Raw genomic sequence first — 8,293 nt, 5'->3', positions numbered from 1 at the left:
CCAGCACATGCCCGTGCAGCCCTGCCACACGCCAGCCCCCACCAGCACCTCTCCCACTCCCAGACCTGCCCCTCCACCTCCAATGCACCGCTCAGTCTGCAGACCCCGTCCTCACACCTCTGTATCCCCCCTCACCCCTTACCAGGTACCTCGACACCTCCGGCACCTCCACCCCTCTCCTGGCCTCACCGCAGCAACATTCAGACATTGGAGCTCCACCCACACAGCCCTCAGCCCAGTCTCTGCTCCCACTTCTCAGATGAGTACATCAAGGCTCAGACATACAGAAGGGCTCCAGCTCCTTGACCTGAGGTTTCTTGATTCTGCTTCAGCAACGGGAGGGAGGCCTGAGTCCAACGCCAAGAGACAGCATCTTGAAGCTCCAGGAGACAGCATGCGTAGGTGTACACACATGCCTCCCCTGGCAGGTCCCGTGCGAGGTTCACACTCCAGAGAAAATGCCTGCATGGACCTCAGCAGGGCAGAAAAGAGAACGCGGCTCGAGGATGTAAACTGTCAGGGCAGCAACCTGAACACGCTCACTTGCAACACGCTCAGGAGCACTCCGCCTCAACCCCCTTCTGGCCTCCTCACACTCCATACGGGCCTCTGGCTCCCTGCTCTTGTCTCCCCACAGTCCACTGTCAACCCAGCAGCCAGAGGGACCTCACTAAGCCTAAATCAGATCACGTCCCTCCCCAACTCAAGCCCTGCTCTGGCTCCCCACTTCCATCAAAGTCTTGCAGTGACCCACCAGGACCACCCTATCCATCTCCCTCGCCCTCCACTCTCTGACCTCACCTCCTACCATACTCTGCCTCTCTCATTCCACTGGCTTCAACGACCTTGCCTCTCCTTGAATGCACCAGGCCCAATCCTGCCTCAGGGCTTTTGCACTAGCTGTTCTCTCTGCCCAGAAGTCTCTTCCCCCAGAATTCTGCATGGCTCACCCAGATCAGTTCTGCTTAGATGTCACCTCCTCAGTGAGGCCCTCCTTGACTACCCTACTTAAAATTGAGCTCACTCCCCCAACACTTTCCATGCCCCCTCTTTCTTTTTCTTGACAGCACTTACCACCACCTGACACTGTTTACTATCTCCCTCCACGAGAGTGTAAGCCCCATGAGGGCAGTCATTTCATCTGTCTGTTCACTCCTTATCCCCAGTGCTCAGAACAGCACCTTGTACCTAGTCAATCCTCCACCAAATGAATAAAGAATCTGCCAGGAACTAAAGTGAGGGTGAAGTTCCCAGGGAAGGGGCAAGAAGAAGGGAAAAAGAAGAAAACTGACATTTGTCTTAGCCTTTCTGGGAGATGAGCACTTCACACTCAGGAGGCTGATGCTCAGAGAGGTGAAGCAACTTGCTCAGGGTCACACAGTTTGGCAAGGGGGGAAAAGTGAGGTGTGTCTGGTCCAAAACCTGTTTAATTACCCTGTGCCGCCTCCAAACTTTTGGCATCCTGACCTCCTGGATACGGTTGCCCCCTGCTTGTTCCCCCAAATGCTGTTTCCGGCAGTTCCTTCCCTCCCTACGTCAGGCAACTACCATACTCCTCCCTACCCCCACCCACACCATTCCCATTGGGAGGCCTCTTCTGAAAAGCCCTAGCAAGCTTCTGCCCCGCTCTACACCCTCGCCCCCCAACACACTTACTTTCTCCTTGGTAAGTGCAGGGGTTGCACTGGATGATCTCGGCGGTCCCTCTGGGCCTGCCTTGAGCCGGGACACCTGCCCACTCGAGGCAGGACGAACGCCCCTAACCTCCACGCCTGCTCCCACCACCGTACCTGCCGCGCCGGCCGGCCACCTGCGCACGCCTGCGGTCTCAGGGCGGGGCGGGGCTCGCTGAGCCGGGGGAGGGGCGAGGATGGAGGATGGGGGCGGGGCTTGCCCAACTCTGGTCCCGCCTCAGAGCACAAGCTCGACGAAACTCCGTTAAACCAGTGAGTGAAGCGAATACACCTGAAAACCACCGGCCCAGCAGGGTTTGGCCGGGGGTCTGTGGGCGGGTCATCTGTCTCTTCTGATTGGACCGCCCCTCCCGGGCCCCACCCACTCCCCCGGCTCTCGGTTTCCGCAGCTCCAGGCAAAGCCCGCCGGGGTTCAACCCCAAGTCTGTCTCCTTTAGGTTCGGGTTCGGTCTCCTCAGCTGTCAAACGGGGCTGTTCTAAAGCGCTTTCCAGAGCCTGGCTACGGTGAACATTCAGTAAATGTTCGCTAACGCTGGTGAGGGAGGAGGGTGATGGAGTGAAGCTGAGGGGAGGAGGGGCTCCCGTGTGAGCTCACCTTCTGGCCCTCTTGCCAGACCTTGCAAGCTATCCAGAAAGGATAGGAATTGGGGCTTTAAGGTGGAAAGCAGCTGAATTTAAAAAGTAAGGCCATGTGAGGAAGCGGAAGCCCGGAGAAGGGAACAGACGTTTGCTGAGCAACTATTATTTGCTAAGAGTCGTCGTCTCCTTTTGCATCTGGGCCCCGATGCCATTGCCTGCCTCCTGCTGAATGCCCTGTGCGCCTCCGTCACAGCTCACACTGTATTTTCAATGATTTACTTCCCTGCCTGTCTTTCCTGCTATGGAACTTCTTGGGGGAAGGGTGGGACCTTATCTTTGGGTCCCCGTGCCTCCTATGCATGAAGAGAGGGTAGCTTTATCCCCATGTTCTAGATGAGGAAATAAAGACATAGGAAAGGAAGTACCTTGCGCAGTCATGCAGTAGGTGAGTGCTGTGGCTGGGATGGGGCCCCACAGAGGAATGGAGAACAGAGACAGGAGAGGGAAGGTCCTAGCTGGGCACTGGGGACGGACGCAGCGGGGCCTTAACAGCCCCTTTCTGAGGCAGCAGTTGCAGTACAGTCGCTGCTACCATTACTGAGCACCTGCTGTGTACCCTGTGCCACGCTAAAAACTTCACACAAATTAATCTCATTTCATCCTCCCAGCTATCCTGGGAGCTTGGTCCCCTTACTAGCCCCCATCTTATAGATGAGAACACTGAGGCTCAGGAAGGCAAAGTGACCTGCCAATGACCACATGGCTGGAAAGAGGCAGAGTCAGGATTAGAACTCAGTTCTTCCTGACTCCAAAGCCCATGCCCTGAGCTGCTACCCTGTTTTGCAGCCTTTAGGATCTGCGCCAGCCACGCTGCCCCTCCCAGAATGCCCCAGTTCCCACAGTCTCACATCTGAGTCTCATCGATTGATTATTGATGGATGCATTTGTGGTCTGGCTCTGGGGCCTCTCAGCCAGGCCCTGGGCAAGGACAGGACTGGGGTGGAGGCGGGGGTCCTCCAACCCCAGGAAAGGCCCTTAGGCTGCCCTTACCCCAGGATGCCTGCTTCTGGCGTCCACCACTGCCAACTCAACCCACCTTCCCTCCGCCTCTGGATTTAAAGACACAGTAACAATTAATCACCCGATGACACGGAGGGCAGGCTGCAGAGGAGTTAATTAATTAGGGAAATTTCTCCCAGCCCTTTGAAGGTGAAATGTGTGGGGAGGGGACAGGGCCAGGGACAGTTATTATTCAAGCTGAACAAGCCGACTCTGAGAGAAGTCTTCAGGAACACCTCCAGGAGCCTTTGGCAGGATGGAGCCCTCCCCGGGTAGCTCTGAGCATCCCAAGACTGCCCTCCTTAGCCCAGCTCTAGGCCTCCAGCCCCGGAGGGTGGGGTCTACCTCTTTAGCCAGTGGGTTGGGGCATCCCTAGAGGCAGAAGGGCCTCTAGGAACCAAGGAGAATAAGAAGATCAAAACTGTCACCTGCACCCCCCCATCACCAAGTAAAAGCAGCCAATGACGCTGCATATGCCCAAACCCCACGGGGATGATTTGAGTGTCGTTTGTGCAGCGCGGGTGCTCCAGACACACAGATAACTTAGAGGGGACTCCATCAGAACAGCTCAGGCTCAGGGAGGGACATCAGGAAGGGTGGTCTGGTCACAGCAGTGGGGGCAGGGAAGGGTCTTCAGTCCCCTCCCCTCTGCTACTGTGGCCTTCAGGGGCTGATCCTCTTGTGCTAGCGGGGCTCATGTTCTCTGCCAGGCTGGGTGGCTACTCCCAGAGGCAGGGAGGGGTTGGCTCTGGAGAGCCCAGTCTCACCCACAGATGGAGTGGGTGGTTGACTTGGTCATGAGATTAATGGCAGCAGAAAGCCCCTTCTCCCCAACCAAACACCAAATATCACCCTCTGCAGGGTCAAGACTTGGAGGCTAGAGAGACACTGAGCTGACAAGAGATGCTTAAGACCTGGTCCCTACCTTGAAGGCACCCAGAGACCCTCTTACTCCATTGACAGACATGGCAGAGGTCTAGGCCAAAACAGGGTAGATGCAAAGCCCCATGGGAGCACAAAAGGGACCATGATTTATAATGACTGGGGGATCAGAAAAAACTCAAGGAGGTGCTGTCATCAGGGGTGAATACTTGAAAAGAAAGCCGAAAGTTCAACAGGCAAAGGGAACAGCCTGAGCAAAGGAGTGGAGGTAAAAACTTGCACAGCACATTTGGGGTGCTGTGCAGGGCGGCCACAGTCTAGAGTGGATGGTCAGGGGGCACAGGGAGGGCTGGAAATGAGGCTGGAGGATCCAGGTGGGCCTGGCAGCAGAGGACCTTAAATGCTGGAACTGGACATGACTCAAGCACAGGGGGACATCGTTGGGGGTTTAAGGCAGGGCCTGCCATGACGGGGGGGCTCTGGACTTTGGAAAGAACCCTGGAAGCTGGGGGACAATGGGTTCATTGGAGAGGGGTGAGGTGAGATGGGAAACCAGTGAGGAGGCAGGGTTCATGGCCCAGGAGAGAGACGATGATGGCTCAGCCAGGAGACAGAGCAAAGGGGAAGGGAACTGTGGTTTATTGTGCATCTACTATGTGCTAGGCACTTTCCTGGACACTTTTCATTCATCCTCTCCCTTTGTCTGGGGATCATTATTATGCCCAGGCCTTTAGGGCAACAGGGGGCTAATAAAACTGAGGTGAGCAGGTGTCTTTTCTCCATTCTCTCCTCTCCCCTCCCCCTTGAAATCTTCTCCCCGCCATGCAGGAGTGTCAGGGGCCTGGGAACACTGCCTGTGCCCAACTCTGGGACCCCCATGGAGAAATCATGAAAAGCAATGCCACACAGCCCACACTGCCCCCCACCCACTCCCCCATGCCTGCCCCCTCCAATCATTTGTACGACAGGAAGAGAACCTAATCCCGAATCTGAAAAACTATGTGATGGAGGATTTACAGTATTAGAAGGCAAACAGTGGCAGGTGTAATTAGGAGAAAAATTTGTCATGCTCTCGACTTGAGGAAGAGAAGGGAAGGTCTGGCATCACATCTCCCCGGTGTTTACCCAGCGTGCGCACACACGCGGGGGAGCGGGTGCTGGCCACGGGCAGATTAATATTTGATGCAAGGAAGAGAAACGCATGCTGTTCATGTTTATTTAGGATATTGTGAAATACAGTGAAATTTGCAATTTTATTGGATTTGGGGGACGGTGTTTTGGAGAAGTCTTAAGCTGCATGGTAGGACACGCACATCTCTCTGGAGCATAGAGGCACCAGCTTTGGTGGTGTGCCCCTCCTTACCCCCCTTCCCAAATCCAAACTTCTAGTTCCATTCCCCTCCTGAAATGAGAGAGGATTGGCCCCAGGGGTGTGGGTGGAATAAGGCAGAAATCTCAGCTGGGCCTCTTAATTTGGAGTTTAGTGGCACGTGGCTGGCACAGAAAGAGGCTATCTCTGGGGGGTTCTTGTCAATTACAGGAGGGCTGGAAGCCATGGTTGGGCAGCTTTAGGCACTGGTGACCCCGGCTGGCTTTGGGGCGGTGGTTGATGCTGGGAGGAGTGGGAGAAAGGGTAGAGTGAGATGAAGAGCTGATCTCTTTGTAGTCAAGAAACTGGTTGATGGATAGAGCCTTAAAAGGCAGGAGCCTGACCTCCCTCCCCCAGTCAAGGGTTCAACTCTCCATTTCCTTTCTCCACGTGGCCATGTAACCTGGGCTTCCACGTCTCAGACGTTGGGGAAGTCATTGACTGGTTTCGTTGCTGGATACTGCCCAATGGAAAACTTTTTCTTGGAAACAGTTTCCAAGCTACATAGTTAGTTTGGGGAGAGCAAAGATTAGGTCATGTAGCATGCTCTCATTTGTGTTAGAATAAAGGATCAGGATAGATAGATAGATAGATAGATAGAGAACTGTGCTCTATGCACAGCAAATTTCTGAAAGAAAACATGAAAATTGGTAAGAGCGATGGTTTCTGGAGGAGACACAGTGGCCTTGGAAGTGGGGACTCCGGGCAGGGGTACGGATGTCTCACTGTTCACCTTTTGACCAATTTGAACTTTTCCTCATGTGCATGTAGTACTTTTTCTCAATAAAAATACTATTTACTTGTAAAAAAGAAAATATTTTCTACTCAAAGAACAGGCTGAGATAAAGAAAAAATAGTATGGCGTGAAAAAGAAATAGGATGAGATACAGGGGAGGAGATGAGATAAAGGACTAGAAGGAACTAAAAATGCAACAGCAGAACTCACGCATACACAGATATCACATTGATCCTCATACTGAACCCGTCCGTCTGTCTGTCTCCTTGGAGCACCCGCCCCCCACCACCACCCACCCAGTCTCCCACTGTGCTGGTTCTACCAACCTGGTCACACAGAGGAAGTCCCCTCCCTCTGCCCCGTGGCAGCTCTCCAGGTATCTGAAGATAAGAGTGAAATTCCACTAGAACTGTGTCTGGCACCCGGAAATATCCGAACTGGATGGAACTGGATCCTGGCCCCATCAAGGCTTCTCTCCTCCACCACATGCAGCCACTCCTCTTCTCAAGCACGTGCCCTCAGGAGGCTGCGGCCTCTGGCCATGCCTCCAGGGCTGGTGCTCCTCTGTGCTGGGAGCTCAGGGCTGGGCTGAGCCTTCTCCAGTTTGGGGCCATCTCTGCAGTTGTCTCATATCTCTGACCTGACAGATGCCCAACCTTCAGCAACAAACTGTGGATATCTGGAGCGTGATAGCCTCAGAGTCTATCCAATTCCCACATTTAAAAATGGATAAACTGAGGTCCGGGACGGGACAGAGATCATGGAAGCGAGATCTGCTTTGTGCCTACCTCTCCCTCTGCGAGCCCTCTGGAACTCCCACCAGGATGGGACCTTGGACCAGGCCACCGGGAGAAGTGGGAGCAATGCTAGCCAGGCTGGTGTTGGAAGTGGCTCTGTTTCCAGTGTGGACTGCAACAAAACCCAAAGAAGTGGGCAAGCCAGACAGGGCATGAGGTTAACTCAGGCTTGTGGAGAGGACAGAGGCCAGCAGGCAGCAGCGTGCAGTGGGAGGAGCGGGAAGGTGGCTATGCTGACGCTTGCGTGTGCCCATCTGTGTGTGTGCGTGCATGTGTGTGTGGTGTGCATGCACACGTTAACCCGTGCAGGCGGTGTCTGTGTGAATGCCCACACAAGTGTGTGTCTGTGTGAGTGCAGAGATTGTGCGTGTGTGTACATGCGAGTATTGGGGAATATGTGTGCCTACAACAACCAGGATGTGAGTGTGTGTGCGTGTGTGGCTCTTTCATCTGCTGCAGCCCTCAGCACACTGTCTTACCACATTTGTTCTCAAGGCTGCCTCCTCCCCTGATCTGTGACCTGATATTTTGTGACCCTTTTTTTCATCTCAATATTCCCAGTGCCAAGTACTGTCCGTGGCATATAGTAGGTGTTCGATCAACATTTGCTGGACTGAACTGGATTGAATTGAATTCGGCTGAACCAAACTGAATTTTCCCGGTGAGTCTCTATGCATACAGCTCTGTACCGGCAAGAGGGAATGAATATGTGCCACGTGGGTGAATGCTCGTGGAGTGTCTGTGCGTGCGTGTCTGGGGCAAGTCTCCGAGTGTGCATGAGGGTCCATCTGCACGTTGTGAACATGCCCAGCATGAGTGGATTCAAACCGCAAGGAGGGACTGTGCATACGTGTGTGCGTGCGTGTGCCAGCTCCGACAGCGCTCTCATGCACGCAGAAAGCCCAGTGACTCCTCGGCTTCAGTTGAGCCAGGTTTCCTCCTGGAAAACCTGGAGCAGCGAAAATTAGTATGAAAATGGTAGAGTTCGGTTAAAAGGAAGGGGGGTGGGAAAAGATGAGGGTGCCCGTGAGTGCTATTTTATTTCTCAGTGAGAGGATAAAGTGATTTTTCCTACATAATTTTTGATGTAGAGGCTAAATTAGGCCGGAGGAGAGGGACAAAGCAACTTTCGCCCTCATTAGTATTCCGGCCGCGTCGGCCCAGCCACGGCAGTTAT

The sequence above is a fragment of the Equus caballus genome, chromosome 11 (assembly GCF_041296265.1).
Source record: "Equus caballus isolate H_3958 breed thoroughbred chromosome 11, TB-T2T, whole genome shotgun sequence".
NCBI classification, from domain to species: Eukaryota; Metazoa; Chordata; class Mammalia; order Perissodactyla; family Equidae; genus Equus; species Equus caballus.
This window is presented reverse-complemented; position numbering follows the sequence as displayed.